Source organism: Empidonax traillii, unplaced genomic scaffold (genome assembly GCF_003031625.1).
Source record: "Empidonax traillii isolate 1590-97213 ecotype Southwest subspecies unplaced genomic scaffold, ASM303162v1 scaffold755:size778197, whole genome shotgun sequence".
NCBI classification, from domain to species: Eukaryota; Metazoa; Chordata; class Aves; order Passeriformes; family Tyrannidae; genus Empidonax; species Empidonax traillii.
The window spans coordinates 714,862-727,008 of record NW_020955948.1 but is presented as its reverse complement, the minus strand read 5'-3'; the positions used below and the strand labels follow the sequence as shown (position 1 = coordinate 727,008).

Genomic DNA, 12,147 nt, shown 5'->3' with positions numbered 1-12,147 from the left:
TTTGCTTTCAGGATATATTTGGGCAGCTCAAAACCCAAGAATAGATATCTGAAGTGTTTGACAGGAAGCAGATATGAGAACCAAAACACTGAAGACTGCAATAATAATAATAATAAGGAACATCTTATTTTTGTTAGCTGAGTGTGAAAATGACTGGTAAATAATATATATAATATATAATAATATATACAGATCCCATGAACAAGCAGGGCACTGATAGGATTCCCACGAGGTCAACTGGACAGGCCCATTACAAGACTTCAGCTATTCAAAAGCATATTTTTCCCAGTTATTGTGCAGCAATTCTTCCCTGAAATAAAATGTTTATTATTTTGGTTTACTTTATGAAAACAAAAAACTTCCTCCTAGTTTCAAAATAGATTGGTGTTTGTTTATTTTTTTTTTCTGGTGAGACATCTTAAAAACCTTCTCAGAAAAATTTTTGAAATTTTACAGCTTTTAAATCAGTATGTCCAGCCAGAGACAAGCATTTGTGTTCATCTCTCATGCATATAAAGTCAACTAAGTAAAAAATGAAACATAAATTAGGGAATATTTGCAGTTTTATTTCATAACCTTATGAACTCATAACAACATTCGTTAAATCTCATTTGTTTACTGTTCAACATTCCTCATTGAGGATTCCTATTAGATTTTTCTGGAAAATATTCATAGAGCACATTTTGTAGCATATTAAAAAAAAAAAAAAAAAAAAAAGGTTCAAAAAACTCTTCCAGGATATTTATATTTAGCATTGCTTTTCTCCCTGTTTGGGAAACCAGTTATATACCCAGGCATTAGGCAGGACACACAAACATCTCCAGGTACCACCTGGAAAATATATATAGCCTTCCCATTCCCAGATGCGCAATTTAATTTTATATTCTTGGAATGAAAGATTAGGCTATTGTTTACCCCTCACCTTAAATCTAGTTATTCTGAGAGTGCAGCCAGATTTATCTTAGGAGGAATATTGTGACATTACTTAAGGATTTGTTACTAATTCACTTTAAATGTTAGGACCTTATTTATTTGGGAGGCGTTTCTGAGCGTAGATTTAGGTCTGTTTTAAGGCTACAAAATCAAGGAAGATACTTCTTCGCAAGACACTCCTTGCTATTAACTGGCCCTTTTGAAGGGTTTTCATTTCCCCCTTTCCTCTGGTCCTCACCCAGAGCCCCTTCCCAGGCAGAAGGAATCTCCCATATACAGAGGCTCCTCGTCTAGACATACTTTCTAGACATACTTTCAACAAGGATTGGAAATAACCCTTTTTGTACCCATCCCTTTCCTGCTGCCCCGCTACTCACCCACACGGCATCCCCGGCTCCGGGCCCGGCGTTCCCAGCCCTCAGGAGGCCCGGCCAGCAGCCCTTCCTGGGGGAGCCTCCCCGCTCGCTTCCCGGCGTTAACAGGCGCCCCCCGTCCTGCCCCGGCACGGAGGAGCTTCTTGCTCAAGGACGAGCCCTCGCTAAGGCCGCTGCTGCCTCAGGGGCCGGGGCCAGGCCCCGCCGCCTTCCTTCCTTCTCTGCCGGCCGGGGAAGGAGCGGGAGCCCCGCGCGGCTCCGCCGCCATTTTGGACGCCGGCGGGCGGTCCCCATGGCAACCAGGAAGGGGCGGACATCGCGCGGGGTCACGGCGGGCCCGGCCCTCTCTTAAAGGAGCAGTCCCGGCGGCGCCGCCGTGCCGGGCAGGGTCCGAGCCCGCCGCCGGTGCCAGCGCAGACCCGCGGCCCCGCCGCGCCCCGCCCGCCCCGAGGGCGGACATTCTCGCGGACCCGGGGTGACGACCCCGGCGGAGGGATACCGGCCGCCCGCAGCGGCCCCGCCGAGCGCACCGAGCGGGCCCGGGGCCGGGCCGCGGCGGGGGCTGCGCGGGGGGCGGCAGCCGGGGCAGGGGCCGCCCGCCGGCCCGGGGGGCGCGCGGGCCCCGGCGGGGCCCCGGCGCCGGGAGAAAGTAGTCCCGGGGCCTCCCCCTCGCGCCGCTGGAAGGGGTTCGGCGGCGGAGGCGGCGGACGAGGCGCCGCTCGGTGCTGCGGCTTCAGCTGATAATTGAAGGGAAGCGAGGCGGCTGCTGCCGGGAGGAGCGAGGCACGGAGCGTCTGCGGAGGCCGCACCGGGACAAACTAGGTACCCGGGGCCCCGCCGCTCGCTCGGGGGGCGCCGCGGGGGCGGGCGCGGGGCGGCGGGGCGCTCGCCGGGCCCCTCGACAGCCTCCGGGCAGGGCCTGTTGTGTCATCGCCGGCATTAGTCGAGCTGCCCTTCCTGGCGGCCCGGGGCAGGGGGAGGGGAGCGGCGCCATCCCGGAGCATTGTTGCAGGGGAGGGGGGGCGAGGGGGAGCTGGGAACGACACGGCGCCGCGCTGGTGAGTGTGTGTGGGGTGGCCCGGAGGGGGGCAGTGGGGCCCTCGCCGCCGAGGAAAGGGGTGGAAACGCAGCTGACAAAATGGCCAGGCAGAGCCCGGGCCCGCTGCGGGGACAGCCCTCGCCCCTCGGCTCTGCCGGGCCGCCCCTCCGCGGGCCCTGCGTGGCTGCCGATACAAAAGGGCAGTGTCAGTGTTGACACTGCCGTGCCGATTTCGATGCCCTTCCCCGTCTTCCTTCCCCCACTCCGCTGGGCCCCCTTTCCCCCAATGGCCCTTTCTTTCCTCCACTCCCACCCCCCCCACCTCCTTATTATTTTTTCCCCTAAAGGAGCTATCGAATATCTTAAAGGAAAAAAACCCAGCAATTCCTCTTTCTTTCCTCCCTGCCCGGCTCGATAAAAATGCCAAATAATCGGCCGACGTCCATATTTCCCAAGGTTTTTTTTTGGGGGGGGAGGAAGAAGGTGGGCAGAGAACAGAGGCGCCCGTGGGGTCGGAACCCCAGGGCTGGCTGCCCACGGTGGGGGTTTATTTTCGCAGCCGAATGTCCTAGCCGATGTTTTTCTTGTTTTCAGCCGAGAAGCAAGTTGCCTGCTCCTCGGCGTTTGCTTGCATAATGCATCGTACTTGGAGGCTGATCAAACGCTGGGTTCTGCCTTTCCTGCCTGGCTCTTCCTCCTTCCCCTCTCCCGGGGGGCTGGGCAGGGGGGGGGGCAGGTTTTGGGGTGCCGGTGGCACACGGAGGGTGGGTGGGGGGTGTTCCCGGCGGTGCCCCCGGGATCGGGGGCTGGCAGAGGATCCGAGGCCGGGGCTCTCGACAGCCCTGCAGGCCCGTCTTCCTGTGTCCAACTTTTTTATTGTTCCCCCTTCCCCTTCCCGAGCGCTCTCCGGGCTCTCCGGCGGCCGGGGCTCCGCACGGCTCGGCCGGCCCCGAGCCTGGGCGGGCGGCCGGGAAATAAAAGAGGGGGGAAAGAATGGAAAGTTATGTCAAGGGCTCTGAGGGAAAAACATCAACGTATCGAACAAAGGTCCTGCCTGTGTTGGGGAGAGAGGCCTGCGTGTGAGGCCTGATTGTGTCGCATTTACACACATGGAAGAAATGAGTGCTTGGTACTGGCCTAAATTTATTCTGTGAGTCTGGCGTGCAACTTAAGAACGTTTTTTTAGAGAGCGTGCAGTTTGTTTTGGGAGTGTTTTTATTATGTGTAGCAATCCAATAATAATTTTTATTTGAAATACTTTTTTTCTCCCCCAAAAGACTGTTGAGTTGGTTTTTTTTTTTATTTTTATTTTTTTTTATTTCCTGCCTTGTTCAGCAGAAATAATATTGATGCAGAGCTTCTAACACTGTACTGCAAAACTTTGCTCAAACAGGGTAACTTTCACAGCTAATGTATTGTGTGTATTATGAATTTTGAGCTTCCTGGTGCTTTAAAGGCTGTCAGAAAGAGGAGTTTAGTAGTTCCCACCTGATAAATCCGAATCACATCTACGATAATGCGAAAGAAGAGGAACTCTGAACACTTAAATTAATTTTACAGGGTTTTCTTAGGGGAGCTGCTACTGTGGGTTTACTTTTGTAAGACTTTAAAAGCCAGTCAACATTGCTGTGATTACTTCTGTTTATCTCTTGTATAGTCTATTCTTTCCAGCTCTTTCTCTTCTCTCCCATTCCCAAGACTAGAGTTCTAATTGTACAGCACTGGTTTTTTTTCTTTTTTTTTTTTTTTTAAATTTCTGCGATTTATTAAGCTTTTCATTAAACTAAAAGTTTTTGAACATTTTATTTCACATACATATATAAAAATGTGCATAATGGACATGAAAGCAGTACTTGAAAAATGGCTGTATAGCTTTCTATTGTTTGGTAGCCTATTTAATAAATATTGATAGGAATCAAATGTATTTATGAAAGTATTGGTATTTCAGTTCTTGCAGCTGATATCAATATTATGTTTAAGTTTAAAAACCGTTTTGCCGAGTAAATTCTGTAAATAATACTTCAAGTTTTCAGAAGTATATGTTTTTAACTGGTAATAGTTTCTATATTTGGAAAATGCAGTTGATTGTGAATGGCTCAGTTCTGCATATACACTGGTTTTGGTCTTAAATTGAAAAGTATTTTTAGTTTTTCTCGTTTGGTGTATTCTATTGTGCCAGAAATATAGGTAATCAGATTTTTTTTCTCCCATTCCTAGGGTCTTTCTGCAATAAATGTGAGTAGTAAGCTTGAATTAACAGCTTTTAAGTCTTCAGTCTCCAGATGGTTCCATAAGTAGTAACCTAAACATGTCTTATCTGTTAGTAGAAAAATTGTAGGTCACCCACAGTGTGACATTACCACTTATTAATATAGCAGATCTACTTCAGTAGGAGGGCTGACCTGTTGAGTAAGAGCTTGTGAAAATGGAGTCTTTTGATGTCTTGCAAAAGTTCAGCAGGCCAGAGTGACTGTCAGGGAAACAACCTGCATCTTCCCAGTAAATGAATAATCAGAACCGACATTCCCAATCAGGAATCATGCACAAATTCATTTTTTAAAGTTTTCTTTGTTATATTAGGTTTTAACTGTTTGTTTTCAAAACTAGAATGTAAATATTAGAGAAAAAACATTGTAGTGACAACTTGTGCTTATAACATCATTCCTGAATTTGAGGCCTACAGCTGCAGGCAACAAAGACACAGTTTCTTCTGCAGCAGGGTAGCAAAAACATAATGCATTTGGCTTTAGTGCTGTGAGTGGAGACATGAGGAGTTTTTGGGGGGGTCCCTCACCGCTGATAAGTACGGGTATTTACTCTGTGACAGTCCAGAAACATAACCTGACTAAATTCCTTTTGTTTGTAAGCAGTGAAGCTGCAGCATAAGTGGGAAAGTTACTGTTTGGCTAAACTACATGTTTGTACTTAATTTGCAGCGTAAGTGAATCTCAGAACTCTCTGTGTTCATCTTACATTTATAGGCCATGCTGTATTTTCCAACAAGCTCATTAGTAAGCAGCCTGTAGAACACTCCTGATGGTGAGTCTGTCTTTTGTCACACTGAAGCTGAATTATTGTGACAAAGTATAATCAGGTCCCAAAGTTGTACACCATGGTGTGCTACTGCATTGTCAGAAACATCACCCATCTCCTGCTGGCCTGTTGGATGATCAGTGTCCTGTTCATCACCTGGCAAATTAGTGACCCTCCTGGAAAGCACTTTGGGGACTCTGACACTCCACCAAGCTGTCACTGCCCTTCATTACTGACCCTGAAGATAGGAGGACATCTGTGTTGGTTTGGCGCTTTTTTTTTAATTATTTTTATTTTTATTTTAAGAGCAGCAGTTTACCTTTGGGTCAGTAGTTTGTTTTTGTTTTTTTTTTCTGAAGAAGTAATAGTTACTTTGAATTTGCTCTTCATATTTTAATCCATGTAGTATCATAACAGGTTTATGGCAGTATACGAAGCAACCTCTTCCTGATTGTTTCCACAGCTCAGTTTTAGCTTGGGGTATGAGGTTGGTAGCAGCAAAACAAAACCACATTAACTCTTTTTTCTTCCTGATGTATTTTTTTTTTCTAATTTATGTGAAATAAAGTACTTTACGAGGAGCAAAACTATTTTCAGGCCTCTCACTGGTGATCAGTAATGAAAAAAATGCTTGTATGTAGCTGCTTGTTTCAGGATGTCTTTTTTTTTTTTTTTTAAACAAAATGCTGAATTTGTGCTTTGAAGTTAATCAGTCTTCCATAAATCAAGATATTCTAGCTACATGTCAAGTGTACAGTCTGTGTGACAGGCAGGGGCTAAGCCAACTGGCTCCTCCACTGCCTGCTTTCAGATACCAGCAACGTTGAGTTGAATTTTGAGGAGCAATTGTCCTCCTAATCCTGCCATCAAGTCAGTAGAATGTGCCTGTGTAAATATGCAGTCATGTTCTCCCGCAGTTGTGTCTGGCAGCCAGTTTGGAGCACTCAGAACCAACCTGTTCGCTCTCACTGGCCCTGACTGTTGCCAGTCTTGACTCATGAGTGTCCTCAGAGCAAATATGGCAGCAAACTGCCATGTGAGAGCAGCAGAGAGTGGAGGGGAAGGCTTTTATATTGGAAAAGTAGCAGAGTTAGGTGTATAATTAAATTTTATCATGGTGATCTAATAGTGGACTTCATATTGAAGATGCAGTTGTTGTGCACGAACAGTGGTGTTCAAGCTACAGTTGCCCCCAATTGCTCCAGAAAAGCCTCTCTTGTCAAGATTCACGTAGTAAACCAGTTTGGAAAGGACTTGGAAGTTACTTGGCTCTTCCTCATTTGACTTTATCTACCCTTGAATAAAGTTTGTCACTGATCACAACTGATAAAAAGAGCTCCATTTTCTTGAGTGAGACAGGGGAAAAACCCAACAAACCTACAACCTGTGTGTGGAGAAGAAAGTGGAAGGATTCTGCAGTGTGTATTAATGCAGTGCTGGCTCATGGGGCAGCGGAAAAATCCCACTTTCTCGGTGTTTTCTGAATGCTCTGCTCTAATAGTGCCCACAATAAAGTGCAGGTACTGAACTGCAGAGATCTGACCTTCTTAGAAGGTGTGAAAGGGTCTGAGTCACCTTCTGGAATGCGAACCTCGAGTTGTAGGGAGCAGTTTGGTATTTTAAAATGGAAGCTGAGGTCCCTGGGACTTGTTGAACAAGAAGGGTGTTTTGGGATCTGAAAGGCGAAGTTTATTTCGTGTCAGAGCAACTTGGTACTGCCAGCCTTTGTTCCAGTGCATGGCATCCAAATAAATAAACTCGCTGTAAAGGAGGGCAGAGATTTGCTAGACTTTTGTAAAGATGGAAATGAAAGAATACAAACATGTCGTTTTTTTGGTGTACATATGTTTTTTTGAGAACAAAGGTGTGTTAAACTCTAGAAGGCTGTCTAGTCCTGAGATAGGCATTCAACTCCACACCAGCAGTGTGCACCTCCTTTAGATTTGAAGCGTGGCTGATAGCAATTGCAATTAATGCAGAGCAGTAACTGTCATTTTTTACTTTGGTTTTTCAGGAGTAGTTCTTAGACCTATTTTTCCTAATAGTTTTACCTTTGTGACAAACTTGTGCCCCAAGATCTAGTCTTAAGCTATCTTTGTTTTAGAAAGTAAGTATGGTGTTTTGTTTTCCCTCATCTTTTTCCATGTCTGACTTCTGTCTTACTTGCCTTACTTTGAGCTTGTTATGGTTTGTCTTATCAGCTCTGGGTGGCAGAAATTCTCTCTGTACTGTGGGCTTTTCTGTGCTTGAAGTCTGTTCTGAATCTCTGCTCTAGTCCAAGACTGCTGAGATGGAAAAGTGGAAGTGCAGGTAAATAAACAAGGACATAACAAATACACTCTTAAGTAGTATCTTCGGAGTTGAAAGGATGGGTTTTTTTGTAGGAGCAGGAGCAACATGAATGAGTTGAGGCACCAAACCAGGAAAGATGGAAACAATGCATAGGAACACTGGTGATGGTGGACTTCAGCATCCCCCTTGCCTGCCTCCCTCCGGTCCTAAAGAAGAAAAAAGCACCCATCTGCATCCCTCCCATCTACCAAGGGACTCAAATGTCCTTGATACTGGTATAATTATTAGTTGCATATTTAACTCCTGGAGTTAGTGAGGAGAAGCTGTCTTCACATCCCATACCTTTGTGGCATATGTGGTAGATGTGTGTTTTTGGACAAGGTAATATTGCAAGATGTGGTTAAATCCCTCATGTGTTAAGATGTGTCAAACCCCTTATGTAATTAGCTTATTCAGTGTAGAGAGTGTCGTGTCCTGGAAGGTGTGTGCAAGGTAACTGAATCTCCTGATCGCAGGTGAGATGTGGCTGTGCATTTACAGAGAACTAACGAAGAAAGGAACTGAAGGTGCATATTAATTGGCTGTGTGCTGAATATTAAATTGGAATTCTTCCTTCCTTGGAGGGTGAGAGTTTTCTTCCTCTTTATTCTGAGGATATCCTTTGTTAGTGATCAAGTTACTGACTGGGAGCTGTAACATCCTAAAACTTGTTTTGAGCTTTGCAGTTGTTTCAGGTGTGATGGCTTGATGAACTCATCCACTGTACAGGGTGAAGGGAAGGTAGGAAATGGCTCACTTGGACAAGAACGCGCAGTCATAGTCAAACGGTGTCAGTAAGCCTGAGTGAACAGCACCTGAGAAGAAGCTGCATGTCTGGGTAGGTAGGTTTCAGATCTTGAAGTTAAATAGCTGGAGAAAACACAATTTCAGCTGAATCTCAATTAATGGAAGTGGTGGAAGCTGCATAACTTGGCAAACTTTAAGCTGGGATTTCCAGTGTTAAAAGTGGTGCTTTAGAGACCTTCTACCTGTTGTATTTAGCTGATAATTTTTATTAGGAGTCTTTTATAGTAGAAAGTTAAGAACTGCATTATACCATAGGATTGTGGATAAAAGAAGTTAGTTTCATTCTATTCCTGAGTTACAAGAAACCTGGCAGAGGAACAAATCCATTTCTTTGCCAAAAATAAGATAACAAATATGCGTTCTTCACATTTCTGGTGTGGCAGCTTTCAGTTGATACAGTTCTGCTGCATGTTTGTAGACTTGCAACTGAACACAGCCATGTTTTATCCTGGACTCTTGACAGCCCCTCAGGACTTTCATCAGCACTTCTTGGGTTTGGAAGAAGCATTTTAAGAGAAATGCTGTTGCACACCTCAGTCATTTAATTGCTCCGTGGAGTGAGTGGAAGCTGAGCTCTCTTCAGAGTAACTGAAGAGGAAAGGTGAATTTTGTGAAATTTAGTTTGTGAAGGAACAGCGCCACTTAAATGCCTTCTATTAATGTTGAAATACTCAAGCACTGTGGTCATGCTTTTTTTTTTTCTTAAATAGCTCAGGGGTTCTTTACATACTGTCTAAAGTGAACTGGAGTTGGAACAGAGTGGGCACTGGAGATTCCCACTTGACTGTGCTGTGTGCAGAAGAACTGAAGTAAGCTAGAACCTGAGAACTGTGTGTTTAGAAACCTGAGGTAAATAGAGATGTAGTGATGTTAATTTTTGAGCGTACACGTAAAAATACAGTCACCTCTGAGACTCCACAGGCAAACGAATCCTAATCTGTCACTTCCAAAATACAATGCAGTGGACACACTTGTTATACCTCATGGCTTTTAGAGGCTGCTTGGAGTAAAGTGCATTCCCTGGGTGCTTCAGGCTTTTTCCTCTGTCACAGGCTTAGCCAAAAGGTGTTAAAGCCGTGCTTGGAACTTTAATAAAGCAGATTGCTATTAGTAACAGGTCAGTGGATAAACAATGTAGTTGTGTCATCCAGTTTTTAAAACTCTTTGCTTTATATATTGAGTGAAGTCTGAGATTGTTTCAGATTGAGATGTCACACTTAAATGCTAACTGTGATTCCTGCTGGTGACACCTGTAGTGTCACAGAGACTCTTTGTCAACTCCTTCAACCTGTTCTCAGCAGCTCGATTGTTGCTTCTGTTTGTGGGATCTATTTTGTTGTTGCAGTTTCACATCCACTTGAAGTTACTGGAAACCCTATTAGATCTCACCTGTACTATTAAGGCAATTACTTTTATTTGCATTTTAGTGGTGTTGGAGCATGTTAAAAACTTAATCAGAAGTAAGCCAAGTAGATTACCCTGCATCACAAAATTGAGTAGTGTGTTTTGATCAAAGAGCTGTTCCTTTTCAATTAAGAAATGATTTCTTCCTTAGACTTGCAGATTTGCAATATTGTTTTCCTTCACCAAAATGATGTCATTTTATTTGGAAAGTCAGCTCAGTAAGATGGCAAATCAAAACCAGATAGCAGGTGATATTACTGCTTGATCCAACAGCAGAGTTCAAAGAGTATTTTGGCTTGGTGTGTTCCGTAACCCATTCTGAAATATCAGTTGTCTTGACTGTTAGTAACTCAGTTACAGAATTCTCTGTTGTGCTTGGATATCACTGCTGTGTTTTTGTCTGCTGGTTCCACGTGGAGCTCCCTGCAGCAAATGGAGGAGCTGGTTTGGTTTCCAGAATCCATTAACTCTGGCACGTTCCCCCCCTGCCCCCCCCCCCACCCCGCCCCACACACGGGGCAGATATCAAACCCGAACATATGGGCACAGAGTGACACAGCAATTGAGGGATCAAGCTGGATAAACAACCTCTGCACAGACTAACCCTGTCCAAAAGTCTGGGATGTGGTTTGTGGTTTTTTATTTTTAAATCCTAGAACTCGCTGCTTACTGCAATAACTTGCTTTGTGGAGGGCTGTCTTCTGCCTCCCCTTCTCCTTCCCAGGACAAGGTGTGGGGGGGGACAAGTTTTCTTTCCTCACTCACAGCAGAGTTTCAGTGGTAGGTCCCATGGGACAAGAAGGACAAGGAGAACTTTGCAGATTGCAGAAAATATAGGTTTGCTTCTTTGCAGTGTCTTCTCTGAGTTCTTGTACCTTCTGAGAAAGAAAGGGTGTTGTGATGACAGGAATGGTGTTCTAGTTACTTCCTTAGCAAAGAGATCAAAGTGGGGGAACAAACTTTTTCTAGGAACTGAGCCTTTAAAGAGATATTTCTGCCCAAATGTCTCAGTCCTGAGCAACATCTCCCTGCCTTGAAGAACAACAGAACTTGCTATTTATCAGTTGTCTGTAAGGACAATGAAGACTCTCCAGGAGCTTAATAAGGGACCTTGTGGTGTCAAAACTATCGTTTGCTAATGTTGTTGATATATCACTTAGCTGCCTTTTAGATGGCTGAAAGTTAAATGTAAGTGCATGCCTTGGTTGTGTTTTCATACTTGCTTTTTCAATTCCCCATTTCTCCTGGGATATTCTTTCAGCATGTCATTTTCAAAATTTAGGGTCATCTAATTTCCAGCCTGAAAGTTTCTCATAACTCTTTGCCTGCTAACTGTATCAATACACTCCTCTCTTTTTAAGTTATTTTCTTCTCTTGATCTTTTACCCTTGGCACTTAAAAAAAAAAAGGCATTTATAACCTTGTTGCCAGGCTAAATAATACAGGCTTTATTAGTTAACTCCTCTAAGAGCACTCTTCTGTTTCTCAGTTGGAATTCGTGTCTCTTGACCAAGGCCAGCTGTGATGAGATAGAGTATTCCAGATAACCTCTTTTTTTTTTTTTTTTTTTACAAAAGCACTGACAATTCTTGGTTACTCTGTAATAGTCTGTATGTACCTAAGCCTTGGTGCTTTTTTCCAACCCTCACCTCTTCCATTCCTCTCCAGTACCACTCTGGGAGGAACTGGAATAATACTTTTGTCAACTGACAAGAGCTTGGCTTGTAGCAACACTTTTGGGATTCAGTTCTGAAGCATCTTCATGTTGATTGGTATTATTGCTTCATAGCATTGGTAGTGTCTCATTGGCATAATTTACTGTTCCAGATTTGTGGTGCATACTTAATATTTTGGGGGAGGGACAGAGGCGAAGAAAGGGAACTTAAGTAAAGTTTTGCTAGTTTGGAAAAAAAGGGTAGTTTTGAGGGAGCAGGTCTGTTTAGATAACCATATCACCTGGCTAGTTAAGTGGAAATAAGGCTGTAACACTAATAAAGCTTTCATTTTATTTCATAGTTTCCTCCTCTGGGTAATAGTCCTCCATCATTACAAATTCTTTCTGTTAAACTCATACAATGATGCATTCTATTTGGATGTTACTTAACATGTTTAAATAGTTTTGGGTTTAACAAAACTGAAATAAAATAATGAATGACCTCTCTTCTGTGAGCCTGGAAATAGTAGCAAGTGTCTTGAGTTCTGTGTCAAAAAAACCCAACTCTTTTG

The 12,147-nt window shown here is 44.3% G+C and overlaps 1 protein-coding gene across 7 annotated transcripts in view; it reads left to right on the top strand.

The window, feature by feature from the left end:
- Positions 1-1,986: 1,986 nt before the first annotated feature.
- The window catches only part of TRIP12 (thyroid hormone receptor interactor 12), a 74,487-nt gene continuing 64,326 nt past the window's right edge, over positions 1,987-12,147 (top strand). For 3 of the 7 annotated variants that reach the window (XM_027900920.1, XM_027900919.1, XM_027900917.1), the window contains exon 1: positions 1,988-2,129. The gene's annotated coding sequence lies outside the window, so the exon portion shown is untranslated. Of the gene's footprint in view, positions 2,130-2,332; positions 2,366-10,461; positions 10,549-12,147 lie in introns of those variants that run through there. The other 4 variants (XM_027900918.1, XM_027900914.1, XM_027900916.1 and 1 more) reach the window with 3 other exon arrangements.